Source organism: Melanerpes formicivorus, unplaced genomic scaffold (genome assembly GCF_026170545.1).
Source record: "Melanerpes formicivorus ecotype bairdi unplaced genomic scaffold, bMelFor1.0.p_v2 SCAF_24, whole genome shotgun sequence".
Lineage (NCBI taxonomy): Eukaryota > Metazoa > Chordata > Aves > Piciformes > Picidae > Melanerpes > Melanerpes formicivorus.
In genome coordinates, this window is record NW_027142376.1 from 3,157,002 (window position 1) to 3,177,811 (window position 20,810).

Here is a 20,810-nt window from a genome sequence, read left to right on the forward strand (position 1 = left end):
CAGAAATAAAAGGTTTAAAATGGAGAAGAGCCACTACTCACATTTCACACCAGCTCAGTCTACATTTTCCACTAAGCAGAACAATTATGTTTTCATGGGATCTCACACCTGCAGGGAACACAGCTTCACTTACAAGCACATGGGTAAGGAACTCCCTAGCTCAACTGAGTGCTTCTATGAAGGGTGAATTCATTAAGCTGAGGATGACACAGTGCTTTCCCCTTCTCAAGCCGCTCAAACACAACTCTCAAAGATGCTTCTGATTATTTATTAGTTCCTTCTGTCAACACACTTCTTTAGCCACATGACCAATTACTATTTTGATAATATAATTTTAAACCAAAGCCTGTGAATCAACATTTCAGTCCCAATTTTCCCCAGAAGCACTGCTATGTATGTGGAGATTCCAGATGTCACAGCTGAATACAGCTTCTCTTTCCCAATTAGTGTAGTACCCCCCCAAGGAAGAAAGTGTGGGAGCCATCTCCTGCAGGTCATAGCCAAAGCTAGGGTGCATCATGACCTAGTCTCCAGCTTTCAGGGAAGTTCATCTTGTTGACACACTTTATGCCTTTAATGCACAAGAATAGCCATTATCTCTTGAGGACAGAATGAACATCTGCATTTCAAAATAAAACAGAGGCTTAAACAGCATTTGAACACATAAGAAGTAGACAAAGGGTTTCAATTACATGGGAATAAAAACGCAAAACTGCATATTTTTTTTAATTACCCTTTTTCTCAAAGTACCTGTGCAGAGCAGAGAAAGCAGGTACTTAACAGAAGACTGATTTTGGCATGCTGCCCTAGTGCTTGCTGAGGGATGGAGTTCTAGCTGGCTTCAGGCATTAACTCCTACAGAGAGTAGGTTCTTTAGAGAGAAAAACTCTAAATCCCACAATACATTTCAGCAACTCTGACAAAACCATTGCACCTCAGGAAAGCAACTGGTTGGACAAAAGCCCAGGACTTAGCCAGAGAACAAAATAAAAATAAAACCCACAAATGAAGCATATCCCATGAAGCAACAGAGAAGTTGGAAAGGCAAAAATTTAAACCCTCAAAAGGTAAGAACTCTACGGAAGAGAACTAAATTTCCAGACAGAATTAAACCTGTTTATTCCCTGGTCCATCATTAAGCATCTTGAAAGACACATGTTAAGATTCATCTATACAAAATGACTTAGGATTCAAGCCTACACTTACACATGCTTTGGTACAGCAGACAGACAAAGGAATGGCAGGATAGCTCCAAAATATTTACAGTAACCACAGTATCACCAAGGTTGGAAGAGACCTCAAAGATCATCAAGTCCAACATGTCACCCAACACCTCATGACTAAACCATGGCACCAAGTGCTACATCCAGTCCCCTTTTGAACACCTCCAGGGATGGTGACTCCACCACCTCCCCAGGCAGCCCATTCCAATGACTAATGACTCTCTCAGTGAAGAACTTTCTCCTCACCTCAAGCCTTAACTTCCCCTGGCACAGCTTGAGACTGTGTCCTCTTGTTCTGGTGCTGGTTCCTTGAGAGAAGAGATGAACTCCCTCCTGGCTACAACCACCCTTCAGGTAGTTGCAGAGAGCAATGAGGTCTCCCCTGAGCCTCCTCTTCTCCAGGCTAAACAATCCCAGCTCCCTCTGCCTCTCCTCGTAGGACTTGTGCTCGAGGCCTCTCCCCAGCCTTGTGCTCTTCTCTGGACACGTTCAAGAGTATCAATGTCCTTAAACTGAGGGGCCCAGAACTGGACACAGTACTCAAGGCATGGCCTAACCAGTGCTGAGTACAGGGGCACAATGACTTCCCTGCTCCTGCTGGCCAAAGCAGAGATGGATTTTTAGAAACAGACTAATAACAATCTCAGTATTTTGCTCTAATCTACTAGTCTAAAAATTTACTACTTAAAATCCAGTTTACTACTAAAAACACACATCCTCCTCAGGAGTTTGATCTTACATACCCTGTCCTGTTGAAACTGACACTGGAAATGTGGATTTCAGAAGGCCCAGCAATAGGTTATAAACTGTATTTGATTTTGAATCTTCCAGGTAAATTCTCTCTCAAGAGAAATAGCCCTGAAGGCTGAGAGCTGTCAATAGCTGCAGGAATAAGTGAATGCAAAGAGAAAAAAAAAAAAAAAAAAAAGGAGAAGATAGCACACCTCAGGAAAGGCTTATTTTTAATTAGGGAGATAACTTGTGTTCATAAGGAAGTGTTTTCAAAGGTCTTTTAAACACAAATTAAATTGATTACATACTAAAAATCAACCACCATTAATCTTAGTCAGGGTACAGGCTCTCACTTCACAACCACAGCAACAGGCTGTGTGTTTAGGAACTAGATTCAGGTAACTCCTTCATCAAATCCAACAGGAACTGTTTGTTACTGAAATCCAGACAGATGAAGTTTAAACTTCTTTAAAAAGGCAAATTACCCATAACCTGGCAAAAGAACAATGTCAACAACCCATAAAAAATTACATTTGGATTGCAAACACTATAGAAAGCCTCAGATACACCAGGTAAACAAACCCCAGCATTTGTGCTCAGGAAATTAAATGTTCCCAGACGTACATGCACACAAGAGCCACAAAGAGAGTCTTTGCTCTCATAGTTACTGTTTGCAGGCCACTGACTGCAAGGAAAATATCCTGTAACAAGCCACCATTGCCTGTTAATCACCACATCTAGACAAAGCAAAAGCTTAGGTGCACACAAGTTGTGTTTCCATGACTAATTACTTTACAATTTGGGGAAAACTCATAAACAGCTGCTGAACACAGATCATATCTTCCTCTGGGCTAGTGGCTGGAGCAGCAGAAATCAAGGATGCCCACGATGCAGTACAGAGCCGACTGCTGCTAGAGCTAGGTGTTCCAAAACACTTCACTTCCAGAAGAAACCTCTTTGAGAGAGTAATCCATTAACTTGTGGGAGGGATCAAACAGCCTGGAATGCTTGAGCTATGCCTGCCCAGAGCACATCTCAAGTCTCTCGAGATACAGCAATTTTGCTTATTGCTTAAGCACAGAAGCAGGAAGGGGAGGGTCCACATGCACAGGATGGAGAGGGAAAACCATTGGACCTTTAAGCTAGCATGCTCTCCTACAACGTGGGAAGCTCAGGTTCAAGCTCATAGGCTCTCCCTTGCTGTCACCCCAAACATGAGGCGACAGTATCTGCCTCTCCCTTGCTCTGAATTATTTGCTACCATGATCCGGTCTCAGATCCCCAAGCTAATTTCTCCCCCTCACTCAATTCCCCCTGACCCTTAGCATCTCCTAATCCACTTTCAACTGCAGTCACGTGCTGAATCACTAAAACAGAGAGATGTGAGGGCAGAAAACCACCTCAAAATTCATTAATTATGATGAATATGGGTGATTAGGCCGCAAAAATGTCCTAATTTGGCAATGAAGAAGCCCTGCAAAAGCCTGTTTTGTCTGAGGTGTTTTCATGCTGAAAGACAGGAGGTGCAACGTCCTTCACAGTTTTTTACTGGTGCAAAGCAGCACTGCTAGATAAAATATTTCTACAGACTCTTGTATCCCACAAGACAACACTGTACAAACAGCCCTATATTACATACTAGTGACTTCTTTTTTTACCTCACCTTCTCAAATTAATTTTAGTAGTACTAGCTACAGAAAAGGACAAGCATAGAAAGATTTCTGAAAGAAGGAAGCCAATCCATTTTACTTTAATCACAAAGACAGGTGTAAACAGACTTGTCGTATTGATGGGCTGGAATGTGCTTACAAAAAGTCTGAGAAATGGTAGGAAAGGGACAAGAAGGGAAGATGGTACATCTTAAATTTAGTATTATGTTTTTCAACACAGATTGAACTACAGATTCGCTGGCGTTGCTGTTTACCAGAGTAAAGTTATCTCCTTCAAGAAAAGTCAAATCACAAACAGCATTTGAATTGAAAGTAAAAACATATGCCTGCAGGTTCAAGTCATTATCACTCCACTTTTAAACTGGAATGAAGAAAAGATCACCTCAACTCCACATTTTTTGTCCACTTCTGTGGTTAAGGCTTAAAAGATACCACCATCACCTTTGTCTTTCAGTAAATCAACACAAGACATACCTTAAGCAAAAAAGGCTAAGCTCTAGAAGCGCCTCCTGAATATATAAACTTAATAGGGAATGGTGGTGTTTGGACAGCAGTCTCTCTCATTCCCTAAAATCACAAATAAATACATTCCTAACTGGAATAACATCCTCTTTCTGCCATCCACAAAGTTATCTATGTAGCTTACAGAACTACCAAAACATAACAGCATCCTCCCTTCCTCTGTCTCCAAGGCTGCTTCATTTCCTCAGACCTTTTCCAGGGGAGGTGCACTGGCAGAAGGCTGCCTTGATGCACCTGTCCATTGGATTACTGCAAATCAAACTGCTGCCTTATGCCTCAAGCAATTCATTATCTCAATTCTGTTATCACACAGGTCTGTACCCACAGGGTAATTAGACAGCGGCATGGGCAGGGGGAAAAACAAAAAAGGAAAAGACAGAAGACAGGTGAACACCTAGTCCCTGTGAAGCAAGGCAGTGTGAATTTCCTATCACTAGCAGATCACTACAACAGAGCCTGCAGGCTATGGAAATTCTGCTTTAATGCATCAAGCACACAACAGCTATGTCCCCTTCCTGAACTGCAGAAGCCCTGAATGCGCAGGTCCGGTTATATTCTTAAACTATGCCTAAAAAAAAATTAGCAACTTTAAAAGCACAGAGACACCGTGCATCAAGTGGGGGGAAAAAGGGGAGGGGGCACTTACTATTATCACTGCAGATTTGCCCACACTGCTCTAACAATAGCTGAAAGGTCACTCTCAGCAGTGATGATGATTATTCTGCCATTCCAAGTGCTGCGCTAAAGGACTGACAGTAAAAGTCAACATGAATACAGTGAAGCACACTCCTGCCAGAGTGCCAGGAGTGCTGCTAGGAGCAGGATAGCAGACTGTTCCATCCCCGGGGTGGAAAAATATCATCTGCCAGGCTGCTGCTCTCAACCTCAGTTTTGACACATCATCACATGGTAAGCCTCACTTTGGGGACATTTGCCTGTTGAAACTTTAACAGCTTTGACATTTCCAGGATGATTGTTTCCCCCAAACTTTCCTCTTCCCCTCATTAATTTGCTGCAGAACACCTGAAAATACTTAAGTGTAAATCCCTGTTGCGGACCTGCTCTGGATAAAACAGACTTTTAGAGAGGCTGTATAGCCACCTGACTTGCTCCTCACCTTCCAGCCACAGAGGTAATAAGGCCAGAAGAAACAAAGAAAACAAAACTAATTCCCGCCCTCCCCCCCCGCAAAAATAGCCTTAACCAAACCACTTACATGCTCCCTGTGTCATCCCCCCCCCCCCCCCCCCCCCGCCCCTTATCACACAACTCTTTCCTCATGAATGGGAATGGGAGAGCCTCTATAAAGGAATTTTCCAAGAGAAGATTATTCAGATCAGGTATCTGGCTGGGATTCATTAATTTCTGCTTATTCTCAGTCCTGCATTTGAGTCCCCTGCATGGAAGGCACAGGAGCTGAGGTTGACTTGACCTGCAAAGGTTCTTTTTTATGCTTCACTTCCTTGCTGATGGTCAGTACGAGCCTTTCAATCCACCACAGTACTAAAAAAGTCTAACATTTCTGAATAATAAACAATAGGATTTGCTCCACAGGGCTATTTCACTCCAGCAATTAATTTTAATTCTTAAGCCCCAAGGAAGTGGGGTTGTTTAGTCTGGGGGAAAAAAAAGGATGCTGAGGGAAGAAACCTCATTGCACTCTACAACTCCCTGGAAAGGAGGCTGCAACCAGATCTGGGGGTTGGTGTCTTCTCCCACGGAAGAAGCAGCAGGACACAAGAAAATGGTCTCAAGGTGCACCAGGGGAGGTTTAGGTTGGACATTAGAAGAAGTTTCTTCTCTGAAAGGGCTCTCAAACACTGGAACAGGCACCCCAAAAGAGGGCTGAATCCACATCCCTTGAGGTGTTTAAAAGCCACAGAGATGTGGTGCTGAGGGACATGGTTTAGCACCAGCCTTGGTAGAGCTAGACAATGGTTGGACTCAATGATCGGGAAGGTCTTTTCCAAACAACATTTCTATGATTCTATGACAATTAACACCTGGATAAACACACTGTGGTCTTCACAACTTTACTCAAGGACACTCAATGTCAGAATTACCAATGAGGCCACACATTCCTTATTTTAGGCTGCACTTGAAGGACAAAAGCATGGCAAAGCTGTGCTTAGGGCAATGCACAGCATTCTTCACAAGAACACACTGACAAACAGTAATGTGCAAGGTATTTCACTACTGCATTTTCTCCACCTAAAAACAATGAAGTTGTACATTCCTGACAAGTTTTGCGAAGCTGATGGACAAGGCACATTCAGCAGACATTTGTATGTTAGGAACGGGACATTCTCAAGAGGTACTCAGAAGGATCATGAGACTATTTCAGCAAGCAAGTTAATATGAATTTTCAACAGTCAGCTGGAAAAACACCACTAGAAATTCTAAGAAGAAAACACAACTAAACCTTAAAATTAAATGCTTAACTGACCATTACACTTCTTGCAGTATATTTAGTGACTCTGAGATTAATTTCTTTGTATTGTAAATGTCTGACCACATTGGGGTTTACTTCATTACACCTGCTTTGCAATTTTAGAACTGCTCACTAGTTTGGTTACCATCTCTGGTTTTGTTTTTGTGAAAGAGTATGTTTAGGAGACAGAAAAGTAATGACACTAACAATGTTTTACTCCAGCCTCACCAATCTGTCCAAAATACCACTTCATTCTCCACTCTTTTGGTCACTTCCAGACAAGGAAAGTCAGGCACAAAACGAGATTAAGAAGTCTCCATCAGCTTTGTTACACACAAAAGAAGTTGTTTGTACTCTCCCCATCTTCTGCACTATTATTTCACTATCTCAGTGACACCACATCACTGCCAGCTATAGGGCAGATGGTCAAAGAGAGATGAGCCTGAGAAATGGACTCACATGGCACTCTGCAAGCAGCACAGCTAGAGAAAAAAACTACAATTATGACCTTTTTCTCTCTCCCAGTTATAAATATTTCCTGCATGACCAAGAAATAAGACCAGGCCAAGGAAGGTAATGCCAACTGTAACAGCATCCCAAAATATCATGGTTGTTCAGTAAAGCAAATGATGAACTGCAGAAAGGTACTTGGGATTAAGTCAGAAACTGCAGCAAACACAGATCAAACCACTTGTGATCGCTGCCTTCTCTAAATAATTACCCTCTGCAACACAAACATCTACGCTGAAACTGATTGCTTTAACTTTCAGAAAACTTGGCAATGCAACACTGATTCCGGAGCACCTGTACTTCCAACGACTTTAATGACTAATTAAGCCATCCAGTAGACATTAGCTGTTAAAAGTAATCAATTTAATTACAACAGCAACAAAAAAAAATCCTTTTGGCTATATAGAATGAAAACTCCACTACTTCAAATACTTCAGAGGTTCTACTTCACAGCTTCAAAGTCCTGAAGTATCTCATTAGCTTCAGCAAAAGCCCCACTTAGCCTTCTCAACAATAAACCTGACTAACTAGCTGCAGCCGTTTTCAAAATCAGCCAGCTTAAGACATCTGTGATCAGTCATGGTGTTGAGCAATATCCAGAAGTTTCCTATCAAACACAACATAAGAGACCCAGAGCCTGGCTCGTACAGCTACAGCCCTTGCGGCTCTTGCCACCACTTTGTTCCATGCCCAGTAAAATGTGAACACTGCTATTACAGATGTAATGGCCACCACAGGGCACTCCTCGATACACACAAAAAAGCATTTCTAATTACGCAAAAATGCGGCAATTAGCACCTAATCCTCGGCCTAGAAACCGGACACTGAGTTGAGGCATAACTCCGTACCGCTCAGGAGACCATCTCCACTCGGAGAATGCCGGAGCCTGAGCCGTCCGGGCTGCGCTCCTGATCAGCACCGATGCCAAAAGCTGCTTAGGACCTGGGCATTTGGCAGAAGACACACAAAGGTCCTGGACCTCAATCTTCCGTAACGAACGCTTATTTAAGAAAAGCGCCAGTAAACAACTAGAGATGTTAACCCTGCCATAAGACAGCTAGCACTTTTCGCCAGTGATAGCAAGCCACTTCCCACAGTTAGCAGCTGGGCATCGGGGACGATCTGAGGGGGCACAGAAGACAACACTGCTCATCACAGCCACGCTACAGCGGTGCCGAGCAACCTCGGCAGGGACTGGAAGGGGAGCCCGGGTCACTGTGCGCTGCCCCGGGCCCTCCAGCCCAGCGAAGGCGCGAGTTTCAGGAACTTTACAGCAGAGAAACTTGCTTTGCCGCTACGATGCCCTGCACAGAGAGTCCCAGCCCGAACACAGATACGCGAGAGACGCTTCTCAGTCCCCCGGCCTGACCCTACCTGCGGACGGCGCCGGCTCCCGCCCTCCCCGCCAGGCGCTCCGCCACCTTTGCCCTCCTCATCACACGAGCCCTTGAGCGCTCCTCCGAATGACGGCGTCCCGGTCCCTCCCGCCAGCACCGCACCGCCGGCGGAGGGCAGGCAGGCCCCGCCGCCGGGAACAGCCGCCCCTCCACACCGAGCGCGGCCCGCCCTGCGTCCGGTGGCATCTGGCCCTACAGCTGCGCCCGCCGCAGAGGCACTGGGGCCCACCGATGATCCCTCTCCTCGCCTCCGACCCGCCGGGAACAAAGCCCCGCGCCGCCGCCATGGCCGGGCGCCCTCCCGCTCCCGACGGCTCCCCGAATTTACCTTGCTTTCCCCGGCTGCACGGCGGGGCCGGGCTGAGCTGAGCGACTGCAGAGCGGGAGCAGAGCTCCCCCTCCCCCAGCACCGCACACACTTGTTGTTACTTCCTACGGTCCCTCCGCGCCTCGATCAAGGCTGAGAAGGAGGCGGGGAAGAGGCGCGGAGCACGGCTCCCAGCGTGAGGAGTGGGGGAGGAAGCGGGGCAACCCCTCAGCGTTCTCCTTGCGCCAGCCACACCGCCCCCGTCTCTGCCCTGCTACCTGGCGCAGTCCCCCCGCGGCCCCGGGACAGGCCTGGCTCCCCACTCCTGCCCAGAGGGCCCGTCTCTGGGGGGGAGACCTCCGCCACTAGCAGGGGCCGGGATTCACAGACTGCTGCGGAGGCTTGGAGTTTAAGCTCAAGGCTGAAGCCGCAGCCTCTGGGATACGCACCCACCTCCTCCCCCCCTACCGGCCCCGAGGCCGGCCGTGGCTGCTGGCAGGGAGCGCAGCACCCCGATACCGCAGGACCGGGCAGAGCCCGCCGGGTGCTGAGGGGCCTACGCTCCTCAGCACGGCATCCGAGTTGCCGGCATGATCCCCAAAAGCATAGCTCAGCCGCTGCCTGAGGCCACAGATTCCCAGTGTGTGCGTGCCTCTGCAAGCGCAGTTCTCCGATGCGCTGACAATGATCTATTTGCACACCGAGAACTGCCACTCCCTTGAGGCAGCTCCGCATCTGGAGTTCCTGTGGTTTCCACTGTCTTCTGTACCTACTGGATATTAGTAAAAATTTATTTACTGAAAGACACTGGAACAGGCTGCCCAGGGAGGTGGTGGAGTCGTCATCCCTGGATGTGTTCAAGAAGCATGTAGATGTGGCACTTCAGGATATAGCTTCGGGGTCATGGTAGTCGGATTACAGTTAGACTCGATGATTGTAATTGTCTTTTCCAACCTTAATTATTCTACGATTCTGCTGCTGCATGAAGAGCAGGGGCACTTGCATGGTGAAAAAAACAAGGAAAGAGCAGGGAGGAAACCCAGGCACTGCTGCCCTTTTGCTCAGTGCTGCAGAAAACAGGTGCAAGAAATGCAAGTTCATCTCCTTCCAATGGTGAAGAATATCCTCCTCAAACTCACCCTGAAACTCCACTGAAGTAGGCATAAATGGAGGTGCATTCCTTGCATTTTTTACAAAAAAACAAATCAAAACCCAAAAATGTACTGAAGCAAAGTGGAATTTAATGAATACAATTGAGATGCCTAACCCAGGTGACACTGTCAGCTGACAGCAGAGGCCTCACCTAGACATGGAGGTGTATCACTAGAGACAATGCATCTCAACCTTTCTCTTATGACTGGAACCCCACGTAAAAGTGTCCATAGCCTCTTTGCAGCTCGATTCCAAAACAAGCTCATGGAAGCAAATCCTAAAATACCTTCCTGTGGTACTCCTAGAGGCAAGATTTACAGCCAGCCCCTTCTAGCATGAGGCATTTTCCCTTGGCTGACTTAGGCAGTACAGTGATTAGTATTTGCAAATCCTATGCACTGGGGAGGAAGGACCCCCAAGAGACAGAGATCTCTATAGACCCCAGAGATGAACTTCAAAATGCAGTCTAAGCCTGTTCTTTGCAATGCTTCATATTACAGGAATAGGCTAACAGGTGACTATATGGAAGGCAGCAACATTCAAACACTAATAGGTATCTTACTGAGAGATAGCAACATAATGAACACTGAGCAAACCAAAGACAAACTGGGTCCCAGGCATGTTTAGTGTCTTGGACAAGACTATATTGTATTGCTAGGAAAGCTCCATATTTAGAAGCCAAACATAATCAAAATCCTTTATGTGACATTGTATCTTAAACTTCTCTCCCTTTGCTGCCAAGCAGAGAAAGAGCACATGTGTTACAAACCTTGAAGACATGTACATCTCACTGTTCTCTCAGACACAGTTTCTCTCAAACTTAGTGCTGGATGCTATCTGCATGACCCCACTCTATGGCTCATACTTAAATAATACATAATGTGTCCCTAAATCAAGCCAAAAGATTCTGGGAATGGGAGCAAGCTCTTAATCAGCAATGCACAGATGCACACAATCAGCACCTTCAAAGCCTCACCTTTGCTGGTTTTCTTAAACATGTATCACATGATCATCTGAAAGTTTCATCAACAAAATAAATAAACAAAAAAAGAATTACAGCCAGCTTCTAGCTTTCAAATGAAAGTTTCAAAACTTGAAGCTCGAGGAAAGAAGGCACAAATAATTGTGTTTAATAACATTTAAACTATCACAGCAAACTGCTGGCTAAGCTGTCAGCTCATGGCTTGGACCGCAACACTCTGTGCTGGGTCAGGAACTGGCTGGAGGGCCGAGCCCAGAGAGTGGTGGTGAACGGTGCCACATCCAGCTGGTGGCCAGTCACCAGTGGCATCCCCCAGGGATCAGTGCTGGGCCCCGTCCTCTTTAACATCTTCATTGATGATCTGGATGAAGGGATTGAGACAGTCATCAGCAAATTTGCAGATGACACCAAGTTGGGAGCAGATGTTGATCAGTTGGAGGGTAGAAGGGCTCTGCAGAGGGACCTCGACCGACTGGACAGATGGGCAGAGTCCAATAGCATGGCATTGGCATTCAACAAATCCAAGTGCCGAGTGCTGCACTTTGGCCACGGCAATCCCGTGCAGAGCTACAGGCTGGGGTCGGAGTGGCTGGAGAGTTCCCAAACAGAGAGGGATCTGGGGGTGCTGATTGACAGCTGCCAAAACATGAGCCAGCAGTGTGCCCAGGTGGCCAAGAAGGCCAATGGCATCCTGGCCTGCATTAGGAATAGTGTGGCCAGCAGGAGCAGGGAAGTCATTGTGCCCCTGTACTCTGCTTTGGTTAGGCCGCACCTTGAGTAATGTGTCCAGTTCTGGGCTCCTCAGTTTAGGAAGGACATTGAAACACTTGAACGTGTCCAGAGAAGGGCAACAAGGCTGGGGAGAGGCCTTGAGCACAAGCCCTATAAGGAGAGGCTGAGGGAGCTGGGATTGTTTAGCCTGGAGAAGAGGAGGCTCAGGGGAGACCTCATTGCTCTCTACAAGTACCTGAAAGGTGGTTGTATCCGGGAAGGGGTTGGTCTCTTCTCCCAGGCAACCAGCACCAGAACAAGAGGACACAGTCTCAAGCTGTGCCAGGGGAAGTTTAGGCTCGAGGTGAAGAGAAAGTTCTTCACTGAGCGAGTTGTTTGTCATTGAAATGGGCTGCCTGGGAAGGTGGTGGAGTCACCATCCCTGGGGGTGTTCAAGAGGGGATTGGACGTGGCACTTGGTGCCATGGTCTAGTCATGAGGTCTGTGGTGACATGTTGGACTCAATGATCTTTGAGGTCTCTTCCAACCTCAGTGATACTGTGATATTGTGTGACTTAGCAGTCTGCCACATGATTCTGAAATGCTTGCACCTAGCAGTACTTTGTGTGGGTGTGCAGATAGCAGCTCACAGATGCATCTTTTTACACAGAAATGACACTTGCCAAAGGGAAAAAAGTGTCCATTTTTTTGCAGTACACCATGAAGACTCCACACCAGGAAGTTCAGTATATAGGGTTATTGCCATGGCCTTAGCTTGGAGTCACTGTGTTCTCCACATTTACTGCAAGTGGCTTTGACAGACAATACCTTCTAATATGTTTACATCCCTAATCATCATCTCTATATTCTGAATTCTTCTGCTCCTCGCTTTTCCTAGGAGTGAGGAAGAACAGCGAAGGAGAAAGAAAATCTATGTCTGTGTCTTAAAGAGCTCTAAATTTCCAACCTGCTCTATTCTATTCTATTCTATTCTATTCTATTCTATTCTGTTCTGTTCTGTTCTGTTCTAAATGTATTTGAACCTGCCTAGAGGTGTAGTCAATGAACAAGTTAAACATTCATCTCACATGCACACTTGCTGCATCAAAGAATCTGCCATGCAAAGGGAATTTGTAAGGCAACCTGCCAATCAAAAATAGGCTTGCTTTCTACTTTAATGACACCACAAACACTTAAAAAATTCAAAAGAATGGAGTTAAATGAGTGATGCTAGGGACTCATACCTTCTACACACTACGAGTCAATTGCCCCTGATTTTGCATGGCACTTTATTCTTGTTGGTTTCTGCAGAAGCACCTAAATTTGAGTAATGTGTCAGGACAAGAAAGCTTTTTAATCAGAATAAAGAGCAACTGCTCATTCAATCAGCACTGAGCTGACACTTACCATCCACACTAGGCAGCAACAAAGAATCATAGAATCATAGAATCAATAAGGTTGGAAAAGACCTCAAAGACCATCAAGTCCAACCTGTCACCCAACACCTCATGACTACTAAACCATGGCACCATGTGCCATGTCCAGTCCCCTCTTGAACACCTCCAGGGATGGTGACTCCACCATCTCCCTGGGCAGCACATTCCAATGGCTAACAACTCTTTCTGTGAAGAAATCAGGGGACAGAAAAATGGTTTTCAGTCCTATCCACCTGTTGCTACTTTGCTTAAGTAACATAAATCCAAACCAAAACAGTATACTTTCCTGTGCATATAATATATACAGTGATGGCATATGCTATATTTATGACCAGCCATAAATGGTACAGGTACACATTACCTTTGTATCAAGAGGACTTGGCAAATATCAAGTTTTCCTTGAGCAAGGCTTCTAAGACTTGGTACCTGCTTTCAAAGCAGGCCACTTCATACCAAATTGTAATCAGAGAACACAAAAGAATAGTTACTTTGGAACTACTTAAAGCTAGGTAACATAGCAGTAGTATAAGAATTTACAGTGTTGCATAAATGTCTCCCCAGCAGCTCTGTATGAACGACCATTAAATCCCAGTCTGTACCACAGGCTCACTAGTTGTCATGCAATACACTGCTGGACTGTCAGTTTACCTTTCATTGCTAAGGCCTCTTCCCAAGATAATAAAACTGGGCAGCAAGGGTTTAACTTTCTGCTAGACTAATTTCTAATGGAAGAATTTGTAAAATAAGTATTTTATAGAAGAAAACCAAAGATGCACAAGGGTGACACCCACATTTGTGAAGCATTCCATATTTTTATTTAATGCACTGGTGGAGTTCAGGGTCCTGAGGGATATGGGACAGGCAAGGAGTGTAGTCAGTTTTAGGAAAACAAACTTCCAACTCTTCAAGGAGTTAGTCAGTAGAACTCCCTGGGAAACAGTCCTCAGGGAGACAGGGAGCAGAAAAGAGCTGCCAGATCTTTAAGGACACTTTCCATACAGCACAGAAGCTCTCAATCAGCAGGTGAAAGAAGGAAGAGGCAAGGAAGAGAAGAGGCCAGCATGGCTGAGTTGGGACCTGCTGATGAAAATAAAGAGCAAGAGAGAACTGCACAGGCATTGGAAGCAGGGACAGGTAACCTGTGAGGAGCATAGGAACACAGCCTGGTTGTGTAGGGATGGGGTCAGGAATGCTGAAGCACAGCTGGAGCTGAACCTGAGAAGGGACACAAAGATTAACAAGAAGGGTTCTACAGGTGCATCAACCAGCAAAGGGAGATTATAGAAAGCATGTGCCCTCTGAGGAGTGAGAATGGAGAGCTGATGTGAATGGATGGTGTCGTAGGGTTGAGGGAAAAGCGAGGCCCTCCCCCCCCCCCCCCACTGTGAATAGAGGGAAGAAAATTGAAGGAAAACGGAAAAAAAACCTCTCAGCTGAATTAGCAAAGCAGTGGGTGCTGTATATTTACAAAGCAATATAGGATATGCAGGGGAATATACAGAATTTACAATATTTACAATATATACAAAAATATACAATAAAGTAGCACAGAAATGAGAGTTCCCCCCTCTGCTGAGGGGGTTCCCCACCTCTGCTCCCCCTTCTCTCCCCCTTTCCCCAGAGAGGGTTAGAAAGAGAGAAAAGAGGAAAAAGTTAAAAGCAGTTATGTGTTAATTGGAAAGTGGTTAATACAGGCCTTGCAGCTTATCAGTTTCAAGGTCAAGCCTTGGCCGAAAGCCCAGAACGCTGTGAGCTGCAAAGGAGAAAAAGTAAGACTGACCAGAAAAGTGCAGGAAGGCCCAGGATACTCTGCTGCACTCCCAGTTCAGAAGGTGCTTCCTCCCAATCTACCAATGAAATTAGTTTAGATCCATCTTTTCATCTACAAACATCCGACCACCATATTCCCTTTCTTAAAGGGGACAGCCTCAAACGGTCACAGATGGGGAGAAGGCTGAGGTACTCTCAATAACTTTTTTGCCCCAGTCTTCAATGGCAACCTTGCTCCTCACCCCTCCCAAGTCAACAGACCACTAGGTGAGGACCAGTGGGGTAAAGTTCCTCCCACTGTAAGACAAGATCAGGTTCAGGACCACCTGAGGAACCTCAACATACATGAATCTATGTGACCTGATGAGATGCATCTCAGAGTCCTGAAGGAATTGGCTGATGTAGTCACAAAGACCCTTTCCATGATATTTGATAAGTCCTGGAAGTCAGGTGGAGAAGGGAAATGCAGTGCCTATTTATAAAAAGGGTGGAAAAGAGGACCCTATGAACTAGCAACCTGTCAGCCTCACCTCTGTGCCCAGGAAGATCCTCCTAGAAACTATGCTAAAGCATATGAAAGACAGGAAGGTGATTTGAGACAGCCAGCATGGATTCATCACCAAGGGCAAGTCCAACCTCACCAACCTAGTGGTTTTTGATGAGGGTGTAACTACATCAGTGGACAAGGGAAGACTAACAGATGTCATCCATCTGGACTTTTGTAAAGCCTCTGACACACTCCTCCACTCTCTAAACTGGAGAGATACAGGACTGTCCCGTGGATAAGGAATTGGTTGGATGATTGCATGCAAAGGGTAGTGGTCAACAGCTCAATGTCCAGATGGAGGTGGGTAACAGGTAGTGTCCCTCAGGGGACCAGTGCTGTTGAATATCTTCATCAATGATACAGACAGTAAGACTGAGCACATCCTCAGCAAGTTTGCAGGTCATACCAAGCCAACTGTTGCAGCTGACATGAATAAGGGACAGGAAGGACCTAGAGGGACCTATACAGGCTGAAGAAGTGGGATCAGGTAAGCCTCAGTACCAATACAGACTGGGGGATGATGAGATTGAGAACAGTCCTGCAGAAAGAGAGTACTGGTGGATGAGAAGCTGGACATGAGCCAACAATGTGCATTTGCAGCCCAGAAGACCACTTGTATCCTGGCCTGCATCAAAAGCAGTGTGGCCAGCAGGTCAAGAGAGGTGATTTTGTCCCTCTGCTCTGATCTGGTGAGACCTCACCTGGAGTACTGTGTCCAGCTCTGGAGCCCCAGAATAAAAATGACATGGAATGGATCTAGAGGAGGAGCCACAAAGATGATCAGAAGGCTGGAGCACCTCTCCTATGAAGACAAGCTGAAAGAATTGGGGCTGTTCAGCCTGGAAAGGAGAAAGTTCCAGGGAGAGCTTATAGCAGCAATTCAGTCTCTGAAGAGGGCCTGCAAGAAAGCCAGGCAGGGACTGTTTACAAAGGCTTGTAGTGCTATGATGAGGGGCAATAGTTTGAAACTGGAGTATGGTAGATAGAAGTTGGACATTAGAAGAAAGTTCTTCACAATGAGGGTGTAGAAATAATGGAACAGGTTGTCCAGAGAGGTGGTGGAGGCCCCATTCCTGGAGACATTGAAGGCTAAACTTGATGGGGCCCTGAGCAACCCAATCTAGTTAAAGATGTCCCTTCTCAAGGCAGGGGTGTTGGACAAGATGACCTTTGAGGGTCTCTACCAACCCAATGCATTCTATGATTCAAAAACTGTCCAGACAAAGAGCATATTCCACTGGCCCTGAGTTTCTTAAATCTGATGAGCAAAACAATCCACTCTCAGAAGAAAGTGGCTCATGGATTACTCTGCTAAACCAAAAATAAATTGTAATTGGCACCTCATAGTACTGCCAAGAGGTGTATTAGTCTCCCACATAAGCAGTTTACCAAGTTCTCTTTCAGGAACACTTTTCTATGCATCTGCAAGTTAGGCAATTCCCAGAACCTACTGCTCTGTTTTGGAGAATATTGCTAGGAAACTGTGTTACTCAGATGCTCACCAAACACAATGAGAAACAGTTTCAAACTTAGCTTGATCATTACATTATTTCCATAAGCAGTCAGTGAAAAATAAATAAATAAATGAAACAGTACAAAACAACAGTGCTTGCACTGCTATTTGCAATGAGAAAAGCAGCCTTCTCTGGTAACTAGGGTTTATTCTTTTAGAATAGGATAGAAAAAAACAGGTTGGAAAAGACCTTTGAGATCATTGAGTCCAACCTGTCACCCTACACCATCTAATCAACTGAACCATGGCACCAAGCACCCCATCCAGTCTCCTCTTAAACACCTCCAGTGATGGTGACTCCACCACTTCCCTGGGCAGCACATTTCAATGGCCAGTCACTCTTTCTATGAAGAACTTCTTCCTAACATCCAGCCTAAACTTCCCCTGGTGCAGCTTGAGACTGTGTCCTCTTGTTCTTGTGCTGGTTGCCTGGAAGAAGATGCCAACCCCCACCTGCCTACAACCTCCCTTCAGGTAGTTGTAGACAGCAATAAGGTCTCCCCTGAGCCTCCTCTCTCCAGGCTAAGCAACCCCAGCTCCCTCAGTCTGTCCTCATAGGGCTTGTGCTCCAAATCCCTCCCCAGCTTTGTTGCCCTTTTCTTTCATTTTCGATATAACAAACATTTACAGCTGCAGTGCTGTACAAGTATTATCATCTCCTTCATGTTCTGTTTACAGAACCTCCCTTGCATATGTCAGTTTGGGGCACTAAGCCAAAATTTCACATATTTTTAAGCTGACACACCAAGTGACCACATTTAGCCCAATGTTCTATGGTCTAGGAGTCAAAACATGTGACCTGTTTTCCATAATCGACTTACTGGTACGGAACATGCTGTCTGTGGTGGTCAGAAAGTTCACATTAAATCTACTGACTGGTCAGACACACCAGTGATTGTGTTAGCGGTGTGGCAATGAAACATCAGATCACATTCACCTTCTGAAACATTCAACTGGTACAAAACCAACAGCAAAGTACAAAATCTCCCCAAGCAGTAGGAATCACTTCAGTCCATACTTAAAGTGCACTGCATAAAATTCTGTTGCTAATCTGATGCTCATTTGGTAATCTGATTCTTTATGGAGAATTGTTAAGGACAAGGAGCTTGCCCAGTCATTTACCACACTTTCTCCCTGTCCTAATTTACCCCATTTTCCCATCAGCCGGTGTGGTTTTGCAGGTTAGCAGCTTGCAAGGCAGAGAGGTAAGGGCATGTCTGCATTGCCCTCTACAGGCATGCCAAAAATAAACAATGGGATTATGCAGATCCAAAGTAGGCTCATTTACAGCATGACACCAACAGCACTGTATGTGCAATTATAGTGTCCTGTGACATAGCAAAAAATGCCTGGTATTTAGCATTATCCCATAAACATTTTGCTATTCTCCCATTTCTTAGAACTGCCCCTTTTTGATTCTTTCTTGAAAGGACAAAAAAGCATTAAGAAGAAACTAGTGAGAAACACTGCAATTGGCACGTCTAAGAGTGAAACTCTGAAGGCTGCAGAAAAGCCTCTCCAGTGCATGGTATGACTGATGCTTTGTATAACATATACTACCACTACTATGGTCTAGAGAACACTCCAGAAGATGTTTTCACAAAAGTCTGGTGGTAGAAAAATGAAAAGAAAAATGGTAGGAAAAAGAACTAAATGAAAAGCAGAACAGTTACTGCTTTTCATTCTTCTCAGAACTCAGTCAGTTCCTCTCACAGGACTTGGACACAAGTTCCACACACAGGGATCAGTTGCACAATTCTTCAACTCTTGTCATGGGAGGCAGCAATGGATCAAATGCCATGCATCATGCACGGAGTGCAACGTGACTGGAAATCTACTGCAGAGAACACAAAAATTGCTGCAACTGCCTACACAACATTCAACAAAACAGAGAACCACGAGCATGATGTTGTAACACGCTTTATCAAACCTTGGTGCATTGTTCCTTGTGTACTCTAAGTGCTGGCAACTGCCTTGGTTTTGGAAGCACAGGAGCTTCAAAATGATAAATTCCTCCTCCTTCACCTCCCTTCTTCACACTGTGAAACAGGGCCCAGCTCAGAACAACATATAGAGGACCTTTTATTTTTGAGATAACAGCTCTGAGATGGAATCTGCTGTACATGTTGTGTGCCTGTACGCAATATTACTATGTGTATACACTAATTAATTATTGGTGAAGATGGGCTGATTTCCTTAAACCAAATAAGAAAACAGGCTTTCTCCAAGCCTGAGCAGAGCATCCTGCCTCCCAGGCAGAATCATAGAATCATAGAATCAATAAGGTTGGAAAAGACCTCAGTGATCATCAAGACCAACCTGTCACCCAAGACCTCATGACTACTAAACCATGGTTCCAAGTGCCATGTCCAATTGCCTCTTGAACACCTCCAGTGACGGTGACTCAACCACCTCCCTGGGCAGCCCATTCCAATGGCTAACAACTCTCTCTGTGAAGGAACAACTCTCTCTGTGAAGAAAAGGTATAGTCCATAGAAAAGAAGGTATAGTCCCATAGTATCAGTGCAGCCATAGAACACCTTGTAGATGAAAAGCCATAAGTTTACATGTCCACTTAGACCCTTCACGGTTAGCCACCACTGTCTTCTACAATGCAGAGACAGAAAATTGAGTTTTGAAGCACTAATTTGAAACTAAGATCCTTTAGGTAAGTGTAGGCAGAGCCACATTCTCTAAATATCATGAACATTAAATCTATTTAACCATGGATTTCCTTACAATTATCCTTTCTTAGAATATGCTATGTCTCTGTAATGCATCACACCAATGGCTGTGCCTCGAGGAGCCTCAGTCTTTTTCCAGTGACACCACTATGGCCTGGCTCCTTTTTACAGCCCTACATGCCATCTCCAGTTGTCAGCTGTACAAAAGCATTAAGTATTTGAACGGCTCATCTATCATTCACTTAGATTATAGGGCTGGCAGTTACTCTCCTCAGGGAATACGATGTCTTCTTTCTAATTCACAATGACATGATTCAAAGAAGAGGTCCTAGAGAGTGGAACCTAACCTGTAAATGTACTTTATGAAAGGGAGATAAGGCCAATTTTTTTATAAAATACCTTCCTGTGAACTAGCAAATGTCTGCCTCCAGGGTTCAGGCACCAAACCCTATTTCAAACTCCTGTATCCTTTCCACACTCCACACTGCACAGTTTATAAATCCAAACAGTCCTTTCCTCACCACTTTGAATCCTATGGGGAGAGAGGAAGACACCAATTTCAAGTCTGATGTGGGCTTATGTTGTTCAATGACTTCAGGAGAGTTGCACTAACATAGCTGTAGTCGCAATGAAGGAGGAAAGTATCTCCAATTAAGCTCTAACAGAATAGACTAGAGCAACAGCTTTAGTCTGTGTTAACAAGAGATACCCAGGACTTCCATTCAACTCTGCAAGACAAACCAAGACTGTGGGAGCTGAATGAGAAGAAGGCAGGGTTTTAGCATAGCAGCAATTAAAAAGCTACTTGTGCAATACCAAATCACAGCATAGTACCAGGTAAGAAAAATCTAGGATAGAAAACAAAAACTTCTGTCATCTATCATAGGGATGGACAGTGTTTGAACAATTTTGCTACAACTCTGGTGTTCATATTGTCTGGTTCTACAAAAGGAGGACAAAACCCCGCCTTCTTACAGTTCAGCATTCCCAGCTGAAGTTTCTGAAAGCCTGCTGTTAGGTTATGCCTCTCTAAGACAAGTGGAGACAAAGATGTCAGTTACAAGTGGCAGGAAGCACCAGCAGGAGCTCTTTCTAGGTCCATTCAGGCACCTTGGAAAGCTTGTCACTTTCTGAGCAGAGCTTGGGAACCACTAATTGGTGCTACCCCACACTTTTGGCCCACTTATGTTTACACAGCTTCCCAGTGCAGACTTAGTTTGCAT

At 45.2% G+C, this 20,810-nt stretch overlaps 1 protein-coding gene across 8 annotated transcripts in view; it reads right to left on the reverse strand.

Moving 5' to 3' along the window:
- Positions 1-20,810, reverse strand: part of TNS3 (tensin 3) — a 247,229-nt gene that overhangs the window by 195,330 nt on the left and 31,089 nt on the right. Inside the window, exon 1 of one of the 8 annotated variants that reach the window (XM_068152606.1) lies at positions 8,814-8,925. The exons of 6 other annotated variants lie outside the window; for them this stretch is intronic. The gene's annotated coding sequence lies outside the window, so the exon portion shown is untranslated. Of the gene's footprint in view, positions 1-8,462; positions 8,557-8,813; positions 8,926-20,810 lie in introns of those variants that run through there. One more of the 8 variants, XM_068152605.1, reaches the window with a different exon arrangement.